This window comes from Pezoporus wallicus, unplaced genomic scaffold (assembly GCF_028554395.1).
Source record: "Pezoporus wallicus isolate ANWC-B61680 ecotype Strahan unplaced genomic scaffold, APGP_CSIRO_Pwel_v1 contig_3058, whole genome shotgun sequence".
Classification (NCBI taxonomy): Eukaryota; Metazoa; Chordata; class Aves; order Psittaciformes; family Psittacidae; genus Pezoporus; species Pezoporus wallicus.
Genome location: NW_026641153.1, coordinates 1,768,086 through 1,790,653, shown reverse-complemented (window position 1 = coordinate 1,790,653; position 22,568 = coordinate 1,768,086). Strand labels below are relative to the sequence as shown.

The 22,568-nt window shown below is 38.6% G+C and overlaps 1 protein-coding gene across 1 annotated transcript in view; it reads left to right on the top strand.

Annotated features, from left to right (window-relative positions):
- Positions 1 to 22,568, top strand: part of SEMA3C (semaphorin 3C) — a 122,431-nt gene that overhangs the window by 4,175 nt on the left and 95,688 nt on the right. The window lies entirely within an intron of this gene.

Sequence of the window (22,568 nt, the reverse complement as noted above, 5' to 3'; positions counted from 1 at the left end):
CACTATTGCAGGGATGCCCTGCAACTGCCATGGGGATATTCTCGGTGCTCTAAATAGTCTTTAAAGAATCACTTTTAAAATAATCATAGCTAATAAGTATCTCAAACTGCTGTTTGCCACAGTGATCAAAACTGTACTCTCAAGTCTGAGAGACATCATGAAAGACAGCTTCCAAGTTAGACCTTCCACAAACACCAACCATCAGGCTGAGCACATTACAAAATACTGTGTATTGTAGAGTATAGAGCCCTAAACATGTGAGTGCAGTACTTGATAGGTAAAAAATGGCATGGTTCCAGCAAAAGCAACAGTAGATACTGCATTCCAAGGAGGGACTGCCAAATGAAGAAGTAGATGGGAATTTCTTTTCCTTGGTTAAATAATGCTGACTTAACGTAGATGGTACTGATTCAGCACAACTTGACACACAATCAAGTTTGGCTGTGGTTATGTGTTACACCTGCGGGTTTCAGTTACACAGGATAGGCTGATTCATATTTCCACTTCGTGTCTATGGTGGCCATGAAAGTAAGCTAGGCTTCCCCTGAGCTGTGGTATGAGCATGAAGAAGGAAGTAGCCAGGTTTTGTGGTATCCAGCCATGTGAATGGGAAAGAATCACAATGAGGGGTAAATGGTTTTAACCTGGTCTGAAGAGATTTGTGTTGCATTCCTTGGCTCACCACAGGTATCCTGCAAGTCTGAAACAGAGAACTACCCATAGGGCAAAAAAACACAGACCTAGGGATTTAGAGAAAATACTGGCTGTGTGAATGGAAACTTTCATTTTCTTTGCGAGAGGAGGTTGTCTCTCCATCCTTTAAAAGGGGCTATGACAGCTTTATGTCCCAGCAACCCTTATGTCTGGTGAGCCTCTTGGGCCCCCATAGCTCTGCCACACCATGCCAGCCCTGGGGATACTGTCCCAGTTCTCCAGTTCCAGACTGTAACCCTGCTGAGCTGCCTCAATTACAGCTCATTTCTGCAATACTATGTACAGTCATATTGTGTGTCCTGTGTCCTTTCCTTGATTTTTAAAGTAATGCTTTGCATGGGTAAAACTGAGTCTCTAAGACACAGTGGAATTTAGGGGAAATTGTCACTAGAGCCTTGCAATACTATTGCATTATCTTAAAATGGACATTTTACATTCTCTAATACTTATCTCAACATTCAACTTTAAAGCATTAAAATGTTTTAAAGTCCTTGATTTTTATTTTTAAAAATAAAAAATGAATTATGTATTTTATAAGATGACAAGTAGTATCTGAAATAAAGGGCTAAGCTTTTTGTATAATACAGACCCAGTAACTTTATTTTTAAGCCTGGTTACCAGATGGTAAGAAACAACTTTTATAGCGTGAGAAGAGTTTGCAGGTTGTTATGTATAACAAGGTAGTGGCCCCACCTGTAGCATGAACTTTTGTTCTATAAATCTTCATTTATTTACATGGGTACTGATATAAGAGAAAAAAGAGAAACTTCAAATTGTTCTCTAGCCAAGTGTGGTAACATACTCTTTCTGCATAAGCTGCTTCATAGCTTATTGTTTTTAAATCATGTAGAAATACCAAGTTATTGACTGTCTTCATGCCCTGAGAAGTTGTCAGTTATTATGGAGAATTGTCACTCTTTTGAAGTGCATGATTTGAAAATAAAACTATAATTAGGACTCCTTATGTTTTAAATGACGTTAGACAATAAAGACAAGTCATTCAAGCTTAGGATACTTACATGATATTTTTCAAGTTCTGAATTAGATTTGGCTTGGTGTCTGTAATTACATTGCCTAAGTTTTGCGGGTAGAATGTATACAGGAGGAGAAAATGAGTGATGCGTTTCAAAGCTAACCTACTCCTTCAGGATCAAGTCAATTGAGCTTATTCACATCACAACATTTCTCATGGGAAAATCCAGCAAGTATCTTGACCTATTCTGTTGTTCATCAGAAAAGATAAAAATGCGAATCATTTGAATCATGGGCTGCTTTTCTCTTTGCCATCTACTTCATTAAGAATCAAATGTAATTAAAAAGTAAGCCTGGGTAATACCTCAAGAGCCTGATAATAGGGATTGTGCAATTAACTTCAATGGAAGAAGGACTGCAACCCTAACTTCTCTTTTTGAAATCAAAAGCTTGGCCTCTTGTCTAATTAAAATGTAGTTCATGACTTAGCTGAGATTGTTAAATGCACGTCTGATGTGAGCATGGGACTTACTGCTGTCTGCACCCCGAGTTTCTTGGAAATTGCAGTGCCATACAGAACCCCGGGGCCCGATTTCTATTGCTTTGCACTTTGTATGGCCATTTACTTGGGTGAAGGGAAAGGTCAAGCTGGAGCTGAACTGCTTGTTTTGCACAGGTATACGTGGTTATACATGGCACTAGGCCTGCAGAGAATTGGACAAAGGGGATCTCAGTTTTTTTGGGAGTGATTTGTTATGACCTAATTGTGCTGTTCAACTGCAATGGCTCGAACCATCAGTATTTGTATATCCGCACTTGAAGAGCTGCTGCAGCTGAAAAAAGAAGGATGGCTCTAGCTTTTTCTGACTCTGAAATTGCAAAGATGCGAAGCCTGTGGTGCAGAGGCTGTGTTAATGTTGGAGAGTCATCAGCTGTGTTACCATGGAGGATGCAAGAGCAATGGGAACCTGGCACAGGGGAAGTAAAGGGCTCAAGACATCTCCCTATGCTGTTAGTGTACCATCCCCCCCTCCTCTTACCTCTTCTGGCTGCTCTGCAGAATAAATCTTTTTTAATCCACCCATCATAATTTAAAGCACCATAGTTTATTTCTCTCCACAGCAAACAATGTACCTTATCTGTTTATGAGCTATCAAGTATAGTGCCTGCTGTTTCTCGAGCTACATGCGTTCCTCCTCATTGCTGCATGTCCCTGAACATATAACCGGGAACTGTATCATTCTGTTTTTACAGGGCCAAAGCCTTTCTCAAATCAGTGAGAATATTATCAAAATATGAAAGGAGTTATTAGATGCCAGGATAGTGTCAGACTTCTGTTCAAACCCATATTTACATTTTGGGGTATACTGCAACCCTAAAATGTTGGGCCATACCATTTTAACAGCAGATTCTGAATTACTCAAAGCAGTTCCAATACTTGTTTTTGAAAATAAGCTCAAAGAAGATTTATATGGAGACACACAAGCAAGTGATAATTTTGCAATTTACTGGGACCATTTCATGCATTCCTACCTAAAATACCTGGTCAAGCAGATATTTCCCATGTAGATTCTCCCATTTTCTCCAGTGAAAATTCTGTATGAGGAATCAAGGCTAATTTGCAGACAGTTTTGTTCTTCTTTTTGTCACGAAATTGCTAGAACATCTAAAGCACTTTTAAGAAAGTATCAGTCAGCTTCATTAATGACAATTAAAAAGCATAAAATGTCACCAAAGCAACACCAGCACTTATTCAACTGTCAACATATTTTAAAAGATTTAATGCAACCCCTGTGGTTACCCTCAAGGAAAAATAAAGGAACTGAGAACCATTTTCTTTGAGCTCTTGAGCAACAGAAGTACAACTTGTTTTTAAACAATCCCTCATTGTAATGTTAATGTTACCACAGTTAATAAAAAGTTCATTTATTATTTGGGGGACTTTGTGCTGATGACAGTCTAGTAGGCAATGGTTTATGCTCAAATAGTTGATTGGCTCTTCTGTGATGTCCATGGAATGAAAGCTACTTGAAAAATGAAGTAGAGGTAAAACATTAAAACAAAGAGGGGGGGAAGACAGACAGAACCATTGTTTTATTCTTGTTTATATGCAGAATTCATAGAGAAATCTCTTTAACTGTTTATATAGTTACATAATTTTCAGCAAATTGTTGGTCAGGTTTTCGCAAAAGTAACTGATTTGTGGCTTTCACAGCTTCATAGATCTTAAATCATACTAGTTTATAAAGTGTTGAACACCAACCATGTGAAAACTCTTCTGCTTTGATTGTCTCACACTGGAGACATAAAACTGAAATCACTTTTAAATTCTGTCAACTAAAAATAATTTTTTTTCTGATCTTTAGTAGCAAAGTAGATATTTTTACATTTGGTTGAATTGACACCTTTGGTTGTTCTTCAAGACAAATACCTAATTTACAAATTGAAGTCTTTGGGGGTTATTATTGTAGACTTTTTCCCTGTATATGGAATTTTTTTTCTTGCCTTTTCTGTTGTTAAAATAAGCAGAGACATAATGGAATGTATCTTACTCGTATAGAAATTGAATTACTTGAATAGATTGAGTTAAATGTAAAAAAAAATAAAAATAATTAAAACTGATATTAAAGTAAGTATTATATAAAAAAAAAATCAGTGTTATTTCTAGAGTTCCATGGGTAGAGGTCCCACATACCAAATGGCATTGAATCTGCTTGTTTTCACACTTATTCTTGTTCAGCAGCAGTGTCACTGACCTTGCTTTACTGTCATTATTGTTGACATGAATGTACAGGAGAAAAGAATTTCAGATATTGTTTCTCTAGTTAGATTGTGCCATGTGCTGTGACTTCAGTTGTGAGAATGATCATGCAGTAAAACTGAAGTCGTAGGCAATGTCTGGTCCAGTTCTTTCCTTGTTCTCTGAATTTACCACAAGAAAGAGGTATCTTCATAGGAAGGCAAAATAATAAGTACATGGTCTTCAAGGTAGTTAATTATCAGCCCCCAAATTTAGGGGAAAAGCTTAGAAATTTAATCCTACCCTTGGATGAACTCATCCAAGTTTTGCGAAGTTTGAGAAGGCATGAGTGTTTCTTCCATGAAAAAAATAAATTATTATCTGAGCGATTACTTATTCCCTTTAATCTCTTTCTGTTCCCCAGCTCAGTCAATTTGACCTGTCTCTGAACCATGTCTTTTTTTTTTCTTTTGGTATGGAAAAATCAAACTTTATCGTAGAACATTTTGACACATTCAACACATCTTGGCGCTCTCTACTTGTCATAGAAGAAAGCAGCTTATCTTGGCCAATTCCACTGCTCGCTCTTTACAATTCTTCCTTGTGTTGCTTTTCCAAGGCAAATTCCGAAGTTCCTACATAGGCAGTTGTATTGCCATTATGGTATAACACATCTTCTTTTATGTTTAAAAAAATGCAATGAGAGAAAAATGGCATAGACGTTTCTAATGCCCTATCTTTTACAGGGCTGTTCAAGCACCAGGAACAAGAGCTCCTCTGTGAGCCATTCCCATATTGGATGAGTTCACAGTGCACTTTGATATGTGGTGCTGCACAAGTCTTTTTGTGTATCAGATGTAATTAGTGACGTGACTCGCAATAATTACTCATTTTATTGAAGTGCGTTGACTGAGATCCTGCCATGAATAAATACATAGAGCAAGACCTTACCCTGTCATTTGAACTGGCCATTTCCCCAACATGTGTATTTTGTTCTTTTCAGTGCTTGACTGTTCACTGTTCTCAATTCCCTAAATAAAAAGACTAGGCACTCTTTCTCAGGGAAGGGCCTTTGTCATAGGGACACAGTTTGCTGATTCACAGTGTGCCTTCGTATCTCATCTTACATTCAGATAGCAATGGCTGGAGCAGACACTGTGTTAAAAGAAGACTGTGTTATTTTCTCCTATTCATCTGACCACAGACTTGGGTTCCGGGGTGCATCAGAGGGCTGAAAAATACTGTATTACCTGTGTGAATTAGTGTGATGTTGGACTTTCTCACTGTGAAGTGTGCAAATCAAGATAAGCGCATGTTTTCAGAAACAAAGTGAACAATGATAATTAATGGAGGGTTTATGCTATCTGCCCTTCCACCCTGCACTTCATACCTCCATCCTTTTTCAGTATAATCTTGGTACAATTGTATTTGCAACCTTACTTCATCCATCATCGATATGGCTTCTTCCTGGAAGCAAATATCTTGTCTTACTGGTTTACTGAAGCTAAGACTGGTGTCACAGTGGAAAGAAGATAAGGAGTGACAGCTGTGACTCTCCCATGAAACCACTCTTGAGCTGAGACCATTTTGCCCTTCAGGAGTTTAGTTTTTCTTATCTTTGTGAATATAATGTTAACTGTCTCTCCTTGAGGAAAAGTCTCTTGCTTCTTGAGTGTATAAGGTTGATTGAGGTTATGTTTCTTTTCAGAAACATAGTATAAATATTTTTAACTAATGATCTTAAAATAGTTATTTTATATTCCAAGACAGTGATACAAACAGGAGAGAACATTTTGGAGAAATGTTCTGCTTCCCTCTTATATCTTGCATGCAAGAAACTGTAGCTCATGGTATTCCATTATTACCTGATTTTATTTTTTTTTTTTTTTTTTTTTCTATCAAACCATCTTGATTGATAGAAAAATCCCTGGAACAACATTTCACCAGTACACAACTCCAGTGAGTTCAATCAAGGAGTGCCAAGAAATACAGGATCTGTTAAGAAGTCTGTGTGCTGTTACGGAGAGAAAATGATTTTCAGACCTGGTGCGTGAATGCCCTCAAATCACAGTGATCTTAGAGTTAAGTCTATGAGCACCTTTTGAGTTTTAGCTTTAGATCTGTGAACAACTTTTGGGGTTTAGTGCTTAATTCTGAATTTGGCCACTCCTTAATTTGGCCACCATCTCAGGAGTGATATGACTTTTTAATGGCATTGGTAATCTGTAAAGAAAGAATGGTTTGGGTTTGGTTGTTGTGTTTGGGTTTTCTGGTATTGTTTTTTTGGTTTGTTGTTGTTCTTGTTTTGTGCCTTTTTTTTTTTAACTGAGTTAAAACTTCATATAAAACAAACCCTCTTTTTATGAGAAGTTTTTACTTAGTGTACGAAATTCAAATGCACGTATGATTTTGTGAAATGCAACCTTTGGAAATAGTTTGGAACAATTGCCCAGACTATTGAACTGTTCTTAATCTTACTCACTGCTGTGGGATAAATGATTGCCTCACCAAGATTATCTTCTAGAATGTGGATGAAGAGATATCAGAATCACCCTAGATTGCCAAGTTGCTTAATGGGGAAAAAATGTGTCTTGGCAGTTGCTTTTATTTTTGAAAAACTGAAAATACAAAATTAAGCTGAAGACAAATTCTTTAATTAAAGGCATCACCTTCAGACATTAAGAGGGGCAGACAGGCGTTCTGAAATGAGCTTTGCTTTAGAGTCGCACAGTAAATGTGTGGCATATTAAAATTCATTTTCAACTATTGGTTGTCTCAACTACTGTTTCCTTTTAGTATTTCCTTTGTAATTTCGTAGTTCCTGTATTGCTTTGCAAATGCCAAGTGGAAAAAAAAAATCCTTCCCTGAGAGTATTAGGCTTTCTCAGTCACCTGTTTTGATCATCTGTTGTTGTTTCTTAGATTTTTTATTCTTTTGATTAATACCATTTTCTTTTACAATTCTTAATGAAAAATACATTTGCTTTTAAAAGTTTAATGTTATGCAGAGTAAATAAATTTCTGTCAGCTCAGAATCAATTAAATTGGGCAAACGTTTGGATCCTTTTTAACATCTGTGTAAATCAGGCTATACCTCTCAGTCTCGCAGCTTAAAGGAGCTGCGGAGTTGAATTTGCAGGGATAAGGGAAATATGTGAGTCAAATATCTGATTACTTACTCAGTTCAATGGCTGGGAATGATGAGGTTCCTTTTCTTTCCTTCTCATGTAACAGACCAAAAATGCATAATTTTGAACAGCAGCAGCAGAAGATAAATGCCATACTATACATGCACACAGGAATTAATAGTGTAATAGGAAACAAAGAGGAAAAGATAATAGTTATCTGTATTCATAGTCCTGCACTAATTTTGTTTTAATGCAAAAGGGCATTCAAAACACTGTGTCATACATACATCAGTAGGTATGCTTGTGATTTCTTCTTTTTGACCCCAAACATTTTACTAGGTGTGAACCTAAAACTGATACAGAAACTCTATGGAATCAGCTACTGAACTTATAAGACAAGACTGGAGTTTCTTACCCTCTATGGAGCCAGATTGAGCTGAGGAATGAACCATGTTTTTCTTGGGGCAAAAGACATACTTCTTTGGCCTTTCTGCTGCCTTTCAACAGCACAAGATAGCTTCTAACACATTTAGTTTCTACAGTTCTTAGAAATTCTTCCTTGTCTGAAATAGCCAGCCTGCATGCCTGTCATTGCAGGTTTTTCAGATAGCCTCTCTGTTAATATGTTGAGTGCTCTTACATGACACAATATCAAATTAGTATACAAAAATGTGAGCACTTGCATCTTCAGAATGGCACTTTCTGTATTTTTTTAGTATCAACCAATTAAGATGTTATTTTTCAAGGAGAGGCTTGGCATTTTTTCAAAAATTTACTTTTTGAGGCCTGAAAAGGACTTTGTTGGCATTGAGAGCTGATCCCAGGCTTAGAATTTTCGATGCTTCAACATGAACACAGCTGGAATATTTTAAGCTGATTCAGCTAAAAACCCACTTCCTGCCACTGTTGAAAATAATGTGCCATAATTTTCTTATTTTTATTTTTTTTCCTAAAGCAGACAAACCTACAGCAAAGACAAAAGAGTTTAAAGCCCACATGAGGTGCTTTATTGTGGTCTGCATTAGGGAAATAAAGCTGAAGAATGAATATGCCTGTAAAGCCATTACCTCTGATTTAATAACTTGACTTTATAGCTTTGGTAAGTCCCTTTAAAATGAGAAGGGTGTCAGCAATTTATTTCTCCAGTAGAAACCTTATTTTTCTTATGGATACTTGCAAACTTAAGACTTTTAATTTTCAAAAATAGAGTAAGAGAAGAATCAAATGTTAGTGATTTTTATCTCACTGGATGTTTCTTCAGACTCTCTCTCTACCAGTTCCTGATCTCAGGTAAAAGTGCTCTTATACAGACAGCTGAAGAAGTCTGGTCCTAAAGTGGCAAAACTGCATATAATTGCATAAATAACCTGAAACTTTCAGCCGTGGTTGCGTATACCGCTATCTGCACTAGCAGTGTTCACAAAGTGAGCCAAGGAGAAGAGTTACAAACTTGACCAGCACACTTTGGCCCACCAGCCAGGTTCAACAAACAACAGGCTTATATTTAGTGCTGCCTTTTCCTTCGAGCCATAGGAGAATCTTTGCTTGCACAGTGTGTGCTTCCTTAGCTGATGAATTCTTCCTCCCACTGCAGCACCCTGAAGATGAGCAGTGAGTTCATGGAACACCTAGTACGTCTCTTACAGAAGAGAAAGAACATGAGTCTTGCTGTGTTTGTGTGTACATGTGTGACTGGACTAATTAAAGCTGCTGCTGTGTCCATGTCAGTAAAAGCAGGTGCTGGGGGAGAGGGGTAAGCACAGGAATTCAGCATCTCCCTAGAAGCTAGGGAGAACAGACCACCCTGATGCAGGAGCTCTGAGGAGGGGTTTATAGGGGAGGTTGTGCCAGCTGAATCAATACTAGGGCAGGTTTCATACTTGTGTGGTAATTTACATAGATGTGTTGGGGGGAGTGATCCAACAGAATTAAGTTTGTTTTTTTAAAAAAACAACAGCCTTTCTTGAGTTGGATTTGTTTGCAGATACAGCAATCTGCCACAAATGATGACTTAATTTCCATTTGCTATTTCAAAAAGAAGATACATTCCAGATTCTCAGGGTGTCATTGCCAAAGAACTTTCCTTCATAAAAGCATTCCAGATGCATCCAGCACTGCAGTGCAGCAATGAGATCCCTCTCTATTATTATTATCATCATCATTATTATTATTGTGCCTGTGCTAGGTGTGGCTTTATTAGTATTGGTATTACCATTGGTATTGGTACAGGAGCCAGGCACTGATTACTAGTTTTGAAGCAGCCTGTTCTTCTCCTAGTATATTCAGTTCCTTTCTTATCTTGTCCTTAGTGGTAAAAGAGATAAAAGAAATCTGCCCGGACTTGTCCAAAGGCACACAGCTAAGTTTTTCCTTCTCACTTTACATGGTGACTGTGAAGGACCTTTGCTTTAAGGTTATTCTCTTTCTACACATGAGGGGACAATGTCATTGGAAGGAGTTTACAGCTTACTTATGGCTGATGAAAGCTTCTCTAGCTAGCTGAAGAAAACTCCCTTTCAGTTCAGGTTGGATGTGAGAGAAAACATCTAACATCCAAGTGTGTAACGTCAATAAACCACAGCGCTCTGAATAAACAAGGTGGCCACTCGCTGTTTACTGTTCTCTTTGCTTATTTTTCCTGCTCTGTGTCTGGGATAGCCCCAGCCTGTTTGCTGAGCAGTTGAAACTGAGTTTTGTTCAGAGTGGATCTCACTCTTGGTTGATGGGTATGAGCCCAATCTGGAAATGTGTGAGAGAGAAACAGCAGATTGTGGGACGCTTTTTCTCTTAAAAGGCCCTTTCAATAAAGTAACTATTTCTCTGTGGAGAGTGAAGGGGTGATGTAGCAGTCACCAAGAGGTGAAAGGGTCTTGTGGAGATTACTCACAGGCACAAGGAGTTGGGATAAAGTTATTTCACCCCAGCTCACACTGTATGAGAACATTCAGCCATGAAGTCTGCACTAGAGGTAATCTCTAGCTTGTTTGAAGCTGACTTCAGATCTGATACCGGATCTTCTCATGCTGAAGAAAGTACATGTGTGTATTCTCTTTAGGCTCAGTTAGGAGGCAAAATAAAATACTGATTTTCTACACAGGGATTGAGCACGGTTCTGGCCTAATGTGTCATTTATATGCAAAGGTTTCTGCAGTCCTGTCCATTTATTAGTTTTGATCTGTGGAGAGGAATGATCAGGGAAGCAGATTTCTGTGTTCGGTTTTGTGATCTCCCAGCATAAGAGGTGCTGGTGATTTGAAGGAATCTCAGTGCAGGGCCACTGAGCTGTTATAGGTGCCAGAGCATGTGGTACATAAGGAGACTCTGAGACATCTGAATTTCTTCAGCCTGGAGAAGAGAAGGCTAAGGGGCATGTTGTGCTGTCCTTAGCTGTCTGATGGGAGAGAATGGACAGAGCCAGACTGTTCTCAGAAGTGCACAAGGCAAAAGTCTCGAGTTTTAGCATCATAAATTGTGTTTAGGTCATAGGACTTTTATTTTATTCACTGTGGATGTAGTGAGAGATTGAAACAGGTTGTACAAGGAGACAGGAGACTCCATCTCCCCAGGTATTCAACACTCAGCTAGACATGGTCCTGTGCAAAACCATCTCACTGCAGCAGCTAGCCCTGTTGTGAGCAGGACTTTGGCCAACACAACCTTCAGATGTCCTTTCCAACCTGCGTGCTTTGCATTTTGTGATTTTATCAGGGATCAGCAGGTGTGAGTATTAAGATGTAGGTATCTATTTTGGCAGTGTTTCCAGCACAGCTTATCTACTGAAGTACTTCTGAAGAAGAGAGTTAACTTTTCTCAAAAAGGTCAGTAATCTGACCCAAATGACCCGGCAGCCTGTGTCCACAGTGGAAGCTGTAAGCACTCAACATCAGGAATTTTTATTTAGATGCCTACTGCAAATTATTGTGCCTAAAGTGTGGCTTTCCAAGTTTATAACCTTGCATGTTGTGTAAATTGTTTTCTTATGGTTTAATGCAATAGATTTCCCTGGTGTAAAAGAGGAAAAACATGGATTTGTCTGTAGCTGCTCAATAAAATACAAAAATTCCTCTTATAAGTAATGGCAGAAATCCTGCATGTGCAGCATTACATGATATGATCTGAAAGCGATGTCAGATGCTTCTACCTATATTTTCTGTACATAATCTCCTTTGTTCTCTTGTTTAAGAAAAAGAGATCACCTTCTTGTTAAACTGAGATCATTCATAATATGATGAGTAAATGACTACAATTTATGATGGAGTGTGCAGAATGTAAATAGATTAACAGGTACAGACTTTATTCATATTAACAATTCAACAACTTCTCTAATACCAAATTAAAATTTTAGTTAAAGAAGTGGCATTTCTGTCCAAATTCCACAGTATGCATTTGGCCTCAGAACAGATTAGGTCTTTACTTACTATGACTTTTTTTACTTACTATGACTATGTCTTTGTTAGTGACATGGACAGTGGGATTGAGTGTGCTCTCAGCAAGTTTGCTGATGACACCAAGCTGTGTGGTTCGGTTGATACACTGGAGGGAAGGAATGCCATCCAGAGGGACCTTGACACGCTTGTGAGGTGGGCTGATGCCAACCTCATGAAGTTTAACCATGCCAAGTGCAAGGTCCTACACCTGGGTGGGAGCAATCCCAGGCACAGCTACAGGTTGGGTAGAGAAGAGATTCAGAGCAGCCCTGCGGAGAAGGACTTAGGGGTGTTGGTTGATGAGAAAATGAACATGAGCCGGCTTCAGTGTGCGCTCGCAGCCCAGAAAGCCACCGTATCCTGGGCTGCATCAAAAGGAGCATGACCAGCAGGTCGAAGGAGGTGATCCTGCCCCTCTACTCTGCTCTCATGAGACCTCACCTGGGGTATTGTGTGCAGTTCTGGTGTCCTCAACATAAAAAGGACATGGAACTGTTGGAACAAGTCCAGAGGAGGCCACGAGGATGATCAGGGGACTGGAGCACCTCCCGTATGAAGACAGGCTGAGAAGGTTGGGGCTGTTCAGCCTGGAGAAGAGAAGGCTGCATGGAGACCTCATAGCATCCTTCCAGTATCTGAAGGGGGCCTATAGGGATGCTGGGGAGGGACTCTTCATTAGGGACTGTAGTGATAGGACAAGAGGTAATGGGTTAAAACTTAGGGGAAGTTTAGATTGGATATAAGGAGGAAGTTCTTTCCTGTGAGGGTGGTGAGGCCCTGGAATGGGTTGCCCAGGGAGGTTGTGAATGCTCCAACTCTGTCAGATTTCAAGACCAGGTTGGACGAAGCCTTGGGTGGCACGGTTTAGTGTGAGGTGTCCCTGCCCATGGCAGGGGGGTCGGAACTAGATGATCTTAAGGTCCTTTCCAACCCTAACTACTCTGTGATTCTGTGACATTTGGTTCTAGTTTAATTTCAAAGTTTGTATCTGTACATGTGTATAATGTTACATAGAGCAGATAAAGCAGACTTCTACAGTATATACTGTGTTTGTGGAGATACATGTGTCTACTTCTGGGCAAGTTTTATGTTATCTGATGTATGGCAGATGTATAGAAAAATAAAGTTTGCAAAAATGATATTAAAATGGCACCGTCCAGAGTAAAAAAATCTAAACTCCCTGGCCACATCCTGTTTCATATGTGTATCAAACCAAATTTGCCCAAGCTATGGAATTTTCTTTCTTTTCAGTGGTTGAGTTTGCAAGATTTAGCTGTGTTCTTTAATGATAAACGTACACACACACACATCCACGCATGCATGCACAATCAGCACACAGAAAACGTAATGATATGATACATGCTTCTGAGCTTATTGATTTCAGTCATGTGATTGACACTGCATTATATTTAATATTTGAAAAGGTCATTAAAAGTTCATTAATTGTTAGGCTACTCAGACTTAGGGAAACTTTCTTTAAGCTCTCTGAAAGTCTGTAATGGTCTCTTATTGACAATGTTTAACAAAACTACTATATTTTTTGTGTCATTCACAGAACCACAGAATCTTGTGGGTTGGAAGGAATCTCCAGCCAACATCCTGCTCAAAGCAGGTCTGATTAGATCAGGTTGCTTTGACACATTTCCACTTCAGTTTTGAATAACTCTGTGGCTGGAAATCCCACCTTTTAATGTCAGTGTTCCAGTAGCCTCCCAGTAGGACACTGTACACCGCAATAAGATTTCTCCTTTTCCTTTGCTTTTTAAAATTGAACGAACCCAGTTCTCTCATCTCTCTGTGTATGCTACGTGCTCCAGAAACTTTATTTGTTCTTTGGCTTATTTTTAGTCAGGGAAAGTGATTCTTCCATTCTGATGGTGAACTGCTCACTTCAGTAACTGCTCACCATAGAATCATCACTCTCCAGGCATATTATAGGAACAGTCTGCCTCTGTTTATATTACAGTATTTCATCATTCAGCCACTTTAAAACTGAGTATGATCAGAATCAAGACTATATCTGCCTGTGTATCCACTTAATAACTACTAAATTGTTCTATTGTCCAGCTGGGGAATAAAAAGGAGGATTTCGTTGGTTCCAGTGGGGTTAGAATCAACTATAGAGGTTTTTTTTTCTGGAGAGTGTGAACAAATATGAGTGTGGTGTTCCATGGCAGTTGAGTATTCGTTGATGCTGGATATCATGATATTATGAGGAACTCACCTGCCAGCTGTTTTTAGAGCAGTTTCTCTTTGATTTTCTGAGGGGATACCTTTTGATTCCTACCTGTAATTCATATAAGCAATTTAAAAGGAAAAGCCTGTGTATCCATTAGCACTTCCATATTAATTTACATTTTGGGCATTAATTCCCAAGCCCAAGAGCCAAAACATTGTGTCATTTTTGATAGTACCAATATACAATACCTTGTATATGAATAATAAAAGAAAAAAATGTCTCAATTCACTTCTGTAGACTTTGTGCAGACAGATTAATTCTCTGTGTAGTAAAGGATAGGTGGATTTTCTTTGTAAAGAGGTATTCATTCTCATTTGATCTCCCTTAATCCTGAGGATATGGGTTCAGATCCCAAAGCCATCAAAAATATTAGCTTGATGCTTCCATCATCCTTCAAAGGCTCTGTGATTGGAAGGCATTCAGCAGCTGTTATCTACTATAGTAAATGCCAATGATAAAAAGGACTAGACAAGGTGAAGATTTATTTTTTTTTTTTTGAAGAACAGATAAAACTATTTTCTTTCTAAATTAAGTTAGGGAAAAAAAAATCCTTTGATGATTTCCTTAGTGCCAGAAAATATCAACAAGATTGTTCTTGGTTAAAGCAATTGTTCTTTTCCACAAATATTGCTTAGGATTTGTGTGTCACAGTTCATAGTGAAATATGCTGCCTCTGTTTGCCCAGCTGCCACACCTTCTCTGCCTTGTCTCCTTCTGCATGTGAAGAAAGAGTCTGAAAGCAAGGTAAAGGGAATGACAGATGTAGTGCTGCTCTGCTTGTAGACGATAATGAATGTAAATGGCATTATAGGATTAAGACTTTTTGCTTCCATGTACGTATCCCACCCAACAGGAATGACGCCCTAGTATTTAGCACAAGGAAGAGAGCGTAGTCTCTCACTGTGGTTTTGGCTAAATAGGGACATACAGCAGTAATCCAGAATGCAGGAATAAGTCTTACAAGGTTTATTATTGTGATTTTGTTTTCACTGTTAATTCAAGGTTGTAACAACTGAAAATTGCTCCTCCAGCATAACCAGGGCAGTCTAGACAGAAAGGGCCTCCAGAAAGAAGCAAAGCAAAATGTCAAAACTAAAGGAAACTGGTAAGGAGACAAGGGATATGGAAGGGCTGTTTCTTCCAGCTTTCATTCCAAGTTCAATTTTATGGATGTGACACACAAATTAAAGTAAGATTGTGTTACAGAACTGTATGTTCCAAAACCTTACGGTACAAAGCATAAAAGAAAAAAATATGCACATTCATGTTTGTGACTCCATACACTTCAAACAGATGCATTTTAATTTCAGAATGGTCTGCAGAGGGTTATCCATAGTTTGCATTGCAGCAGTCTCTGCCTTACATGTTTCCATTTGGTTTTGGCAAAGCGAAAGGAAACAACAGCTGAAAGGAATTTTATTTTGTAGGGCGAAAAATGAGACAAAACAAAGAGTAATTCCTTCTGAAGTCCAGTGTTGTTAATGAACGTTGAATCGTGATCATGTTTTCCAGTGGGTTCTGTATTTCAATTAGAAATCTACACTTACTCTCTACCCTAAAAGAATGTGTACAGTTACAAACACAGTGATACATGGCAGTGTTCAATGATTTTTTTTTCACTGTAAGAAAGTATTCAAATTTCCAATTAAAGTTAGAATGAAACCAAGAAAGATTAGAATCAGTTTCTATGTTTTTGCAAGTTCTTATGTCCCAATTTCAGCATGAAGCATTTATCCAGATCAGAGGTTTCAGAGCCTGTGGGAATGGGGATTCATTAAGAGGGTGGCACTTACACATCTCGGGACAGGCCTGGCTGCTCCCTTTGCAGTGATGAAAAGGGTACATGTTTGCTGCTGTCCCTTCTTCACTGGCCATGGCAGTAATTGCCACTTTGTATTATTTATAGAGGCAGAGTTGGTTTTCAGGTTTGGTCTTCTTTTTTTTTTTTAGCCACTACCCCACACGACTGTACCCAAGCTTTTTGTTGAGGTTTGTCTAGTGGAAGCAGAATTAAAGATTATTGTGTACTTTGCCATCTTATGACAAATGGCAGCAAATGAACTGAGGCATGTCAAGCAACTACCACAAAAAGAAATCTGTAATTTACAAGTTCAGACAAAGGTTAAAGAAACAGACCTTCTCTGTAATTGTGCTGTCTCATACAGTTAGTTAATATTGTCACATTTGAGAATATTTAATTTTCCTAATTGAGGGAACGTTGCACTACAGTTCAGAAAAGAAGGTGAAATCAAATGCAAAATACTCTGATTTTCAGCAGAGCAGTGCTACCACTTTTTATTAGTCAGTGGGAATAATATGGAAGTGGATGGGAAGCAGTAATTCATTACTGTCTCTCTTGCAGTCAGTTAAACATGCCTCATACCTAACTGATTAATGCTGCCTTTTTTTCCATTATGATGATAATAATAAGATTATTCTGAAACAGACCAAGAGTAGGACTGTTTCTCGCAGCATCTCAGCTCATTAGAGGAGGGGAAAAAGTAAACCACAAGTGCCAGTCTTAGTAGCTTGAGTCTGATTATGAAGAATCAAAATAAAATAGAGATTTTTCAAAATCAAAAAACTAAAATGCTCAGAGTGTCTTTAATGAAAGCAGTCTCACAGGGATTCATAAAACATGAGATACCTAGAAATGTTTATAAACTTTTTAAAGTGCTAGTATGTATGTGGCTATTTGTGCTTATGCTGCCTCTTTATTCACAGGGGGTTTAGAAAAATAGAAGTTATTAGTGACTCTGAGACTTGCAAATACTTGAGTTATGAAAACCATATAAGTATTGAGGGGGTAACTGTTCTCTACAAATACAGATTCACATTTTTATAGCTGCAGAGTTTTTCTTCCTGCTCTGATTTTGACTCTTGTTAACAGCCAGACCTCCTGAATCTTAAACACTGCAGCATATGTTGCAGTTGTCACTGCAGCATACAAAATTCAGTTTTCAAACATTACAAAACCATAGGTAAAAAATCTGGTGATCCGCTGTGTAAATATAGGTGTAAAATCGTGGATCATCGCATGTAGCGAATGAGTTCCTACTTTCTGTACCCTTCCCCCATCCCTAATTTGTCTGCTAATCAAATGCTATAATTACAGAAGGTTTTCATAGAGCTGATGTCTTTATTATCCCTTTCTTTCTATAAAATCTATTGTTACTTATTTGTAAGCTGTTTAAGAGACTGAATACTATGTTGCCATGCTAACATGGGCCTGACAATTGTTAACATACTGTCTCCTCCAGTTTGATTCACATGTGCTCCCTTCTGTATCTAGTCCCCTGTCCAAGTTAAAAAGTAAACTAAAGTATAAGAGATGTTTGGGCCTCTGAACACATTGCTGAAAGGTTCCTTTTTCTGCCCAAAAGTGTTCAGAGTATTTCTCACAGAAGAATAGCATAAATTATGGAGATTGAGTTAACAGAACAGTGAATGGTATTGTCAGTTTGCTTAGGAAAAACGAGTGGGGTCGTAAAGAAATACTGTCTACTTTATTAGAGTAAAATTTGACAGCTGGAAAAACAAGGGCAATAGGCTGGTTTCCATTTTCCATTGATTTTAGCCCCCAACATTCAGAAGACTTCCTTTTCTGAAAAACCACATTCACACTGCCTACACACAATGGTCTTTTGCTTCAAGCCAGAGGCAGATTAAACTTCATTAGGAGAGTAAAGCTTAAGGAAAGTTCAAACTGTAACAGATAGTAATTTGACAAATAAAGAATTGGGGTTTGTTTTACTAAAGCCAAAAATGAAGGCTAGAGCAAGGTTCCCATAGTTCTTTTGTGCCTTTAACTACTGGGTGGGAACACAGTCGCTTTTCGCAGTCAGGTTTACATACCCAATAAGCCACATACCAAGGCTTTTTTAATGCACTTAAGCACCACTGGAAGCACACATCTCTCTCATTAAATAAACAAAAATATGCCTATAAAGTATTTACCTTAGAGCAAGAAATAAGGATTGGAACAAGAATATGTGTTCATAGTATACTTAGGTAGATGCACTAGTGGCTCAGATTAAAAGAAACAAGAATGAATGCATTTTATGTCTAGATAGATAGGACTAGCTTTCTGTAGCAACATTAAATTCTCACCCAAGCATCCATATAGTGACACTTTCCCAGGCCTTGCTAGCTCTAGGATAAAGGATGGATCGTTGCAGTTGAGTGGCAGATACCTGTAGTAACTGATGAGCCATGATTTGAGAATTTAAGTTATTCTCGCTCAATTAGCAAACTGTGTAATGGCTAACATGCTGTGGCACAATCATAGACAAAGGTCTCTAACATTAATACCATAAAACATTTTGTTAATATATATCAGATGAACCTTAACAGACAAATTACCAGTGAATGATGCTACTTGCTATATGGTATGTGCTGGAATGCACAACATACTGAATAGTGACTGCATGCAAACAATATTGCAAAGTGATGGCTAAAGCAACAAAGGAATAACATGCTGAAATACATGTCTGGCAAACACATGACATGACTGTCTCCTGGAGTGGAATTCAAAGCCTGTGTTAGGTGTCTGTGCTTGCTTTTGAGCCCATGAGGGGTGTTAGGCAGCCCAGACTGAGAGATGAAGCAACCCTGTCAAATAAACAAATGCTGCTGAAAATAGTCATACTTCTTTAAACATTACCTGGAAATAGCTAGAGGAGAATCTTTGAGTACAATAATAGGACACAAATCTTGGTATTTAGTTGACTTAATTCAGGTCTGCAGGGAGATACCTCCATCAGCCTGGAATCCACACAAAGGCTCATTGCCTGAAGAGAAATGTTTGTATAGTTTACATTCAAAGAACTGAGAAAAGATTACTTTTTTTCTTTTCTGCATTGTATGTAATAAAAAAAGAAAGAGGTTCAACTTCCATCTTAATTTGGAAGCAAAGGTGCAGAAGTTCTAACTCCAGACCGTAGAATCACAGAATAGTAAGGGTTGGAAACATCCTTCAAAGGTCATCATGTTTCTTAAGTAACTGTTGTAAGTAGGAGATACAAGGTGAGGTAATCAGAGAAGTGTACTTTTCACTCCTCTCTTTAAGATCTGCCACTATACACAAAAAACAATTCAGAATGAACTGAACTAGACTGAGCAGCATAAAGGGCAGTATGTTATTTCTGAGTCCTAGCTGTAGTTTCTTGTTTTCATAGTTACAACTTTATTTTTAGTAGCTCTGTAAAACAGAGACTGTCCATTAGGAGTGGTCATTGGGATGGAGGAAGACTGGAGGTGTGGGCAGCCACTGTTCCACTCCTCAAATCCACCAGATGATTCCTGTAGCCTACTGAAGGGGGGCATTAGCCACCTGGCCCCAGAATCTTCTCTTGGATTGTCTTCTGCACAGATCAGGCCTCATAGCTGTGTTGCATCTCCAAGGCTTGATGCTGGGAAACCTCTCATTTTAGAAGACTGCTAACTCTTTGGCCTGGCTTTAGGCTGGATCACAGATCTCAAAACTGAGTTAATTTAGTGTGTTTCCAGAAGATACTCCTGTGCTTGGAGGGTTTAAATTCTTGCTGCTATGAGTGAGCAAATCTACCATTTTATATGCTAGTGATCCCCAAATGCTGCATACAGACATACAAAGATGCCTGTGTTCTGAAATGGATTTAAGCCTTGGTCTATATCTCCTTTAAAACATTGATGAGGTTAATTAAATTGTTGTTTGGTTCTTTGTAGGGACAATTTACCATATGACTTGAAGGAAACTACTGCACCAAATGCAACTATAAAATTACAAAGACTATGAATTTAGTTTTATAGGTTAGTTTTGCAGAAGTAAAGGGGGGGGAAAAAGATAAATCTAGAGTCAGGGTGAAAACAGTATATTTCTTTGATAAGGCATACTTTGTAGTGAATATGTGTATCAGAATAATCCTGAATATACTCATTTAAAAACCATGAAATGCAGAGCAATACATGCTTAAAAGCTTATTCCGAAGTGTGTAATTAATCAAAATTGCCCTATGTTGCAATTACAGTTTGTGCTGACAGGGAAGAATACAGTTTCAAACCACACATTTAGGCTGACTCCCTCTTCTCTTTTCGTCATTCAAGTAGCCTTCTCAGCTATGTATGTGGGGGCAGCTGCATTTACCTCTAATGAAACTATGCCAGCAGAGAATTTGGCTCTGTTTCAATAACTTTGTTTCTTGGAGCTTTTATGTCTCATTCCCTCAAGCAACAGGATAGAGATCAATTCAAGATATGTGTGTGAATTCAGAAAACTTCTTAAATTTTGCCTCAAGGAAGAAAGAGATCTGAATAACTTTCTCTTCCTAATATGTACATATGTACACACACTTCTCTAGCCTGTTGGCTATGTGTGCATGCACACATATAGTACACACATACAGGCACAAAATGTCATTATGAGACATCAGTCTAAAGAAATAGACCAAATCAATTTTAAAATCCAGTCCTAATGAAAATGCATGTGTTATAAATGTAGGAATCTTTAAAATTGTGAATATTCGAAATCATTAACTCCTCTAATCCACTTCACTTTAATAACAAAATATTTGCTCCAGCACATTTTTTAAGTGCTTTCTCTTGTTCAGTAATGAATCTCGTAAGCACAGAAACTTTTTTTTGAGCTGTTATTTCAGGAAGAAGAATTATTTTCCAACTATAAGCCTTTCTTTTCTGTTTTGAAACTCCGCAGCAGAGAATTACACTTTTGTACACCATCCTAAAATCCTGTTCTGTCTGAGCACAGAGCACTCACACAGAACTATCGTTATGTTGCTTTACAATCATTTTTGGCCTTGCTGGCCATTGTTTGGTTTGCTTGTTCATGTTTTCTTGATGTTCCTTCATAATTTGGTCTCTTCAGTGTCTTGAATACTTAGACTTGTGCCCGTTTTCCTCCCCATTACTAATACTGACGAGCTTAGCAAGGGAGTTCATTATTCCATGGATAATCTCAGGGTGGTAAAGGGGTGTTCTATGATGGGATTCCTCCAGGTAGGGTTCAAAGTAATGCTAAATACAATTCAGTGCATTTTTAATTTATTTCTCGCAGGTGCGTATGCTGCCATTGTTCTAATGGTAATTTAATGTGTGCAGATCCAGACTTATGCCCTTGAAGTCAGTGAATCTGCATCACCTTCCTAACTGTGTATTAAGGGATTAGATTTGAAATAGTAAAAATACAGTGAGTGAAGTCCATAGGCACACTAATGTATCACCAGTGACACAGTACTAATGAAGTAACAGAGCCAAGACTTTGGAGAACTCTATTTACACGCTTATGTGCACGCTTTTTCCTGAAGCTTGTCATTTTGCCATTGACTCACCAGCTGTACAAATGCGTAGGGCTGTACTCTCAGCATATTAATATATTCAGGCACATGCCTGTTCTTGCCCTCTAAAGACCACATGTGTAGTAGGACAGAAGCGTGAATTAGAGGATACATCATTCCAGAGGTTTCCAGACTGGTAATTCACACTGGATTTTGCCATTCAGTTTAACTGGAGATGAAAATCTCAGGTTTTACCTACAAAAGGAAATCATACCTGAAATCACACACCAGAAGGGCACTACAGTAAATTTCCTTACTGATGCCTGAGACAGGACTACCTTGACAGGTGTGATGTTGGGATTGCTGGGATGTGGGTTGCTGGTAAGAGCAGGCAGCAATGCTGCATGAGGCTGCTTTCATTGCAGGGATTTGTCTCCCCCCTTCTCCCTGCAGGACTCTGACTCTGCTTTTAGGTGTCAAGGCAGTCTGCTGTGGTAGGTACATGCAGACAAGAAGCAGAGAGATCCAGATGCAGTGTTGTAATACTAGAAAAAGGGCTTCATGATATGGGAACCAGTTACGCGTTTCTCACTTCCTGACTACTATTATCAGTATCATTACCAGTGCTAGAATACTCCAGTGAAAGCAGATGTAATCAGATTTGTTTGTAACAGAGACTTGCTGCCAACTATGAACCCTTTCTCTATATATTCTTCATGGGTATGGGAATGTCTGTTCTGCTGAGGGCTTTCTTCAGAAACAGGGGTTTGACTTGCTCTTAGAGACTTGTGCTCTGAACAGCCTTGTCCTTAACCAACAAACATATTTAGTTCTCAAGTTTTGTGTGAGCCTCAGGCTCGCTGTAATACTGTTTAATTGTCACTGGTGCCAGCTCTCCTTATTACACAACTTAGAAATCTGCTGCCTCCTTTCCCCTCTTACAATATCAAGGCATATTCCAGAGACAGCAACCTCCACATTTCATCCTCTCTGCATGCTCTGAAACAAGATAGTGATGGAAAGGAGAGGAAAATGTAGTTCAGCAGTACAGTCCTCACTGCTGTTATGCAATCTGCA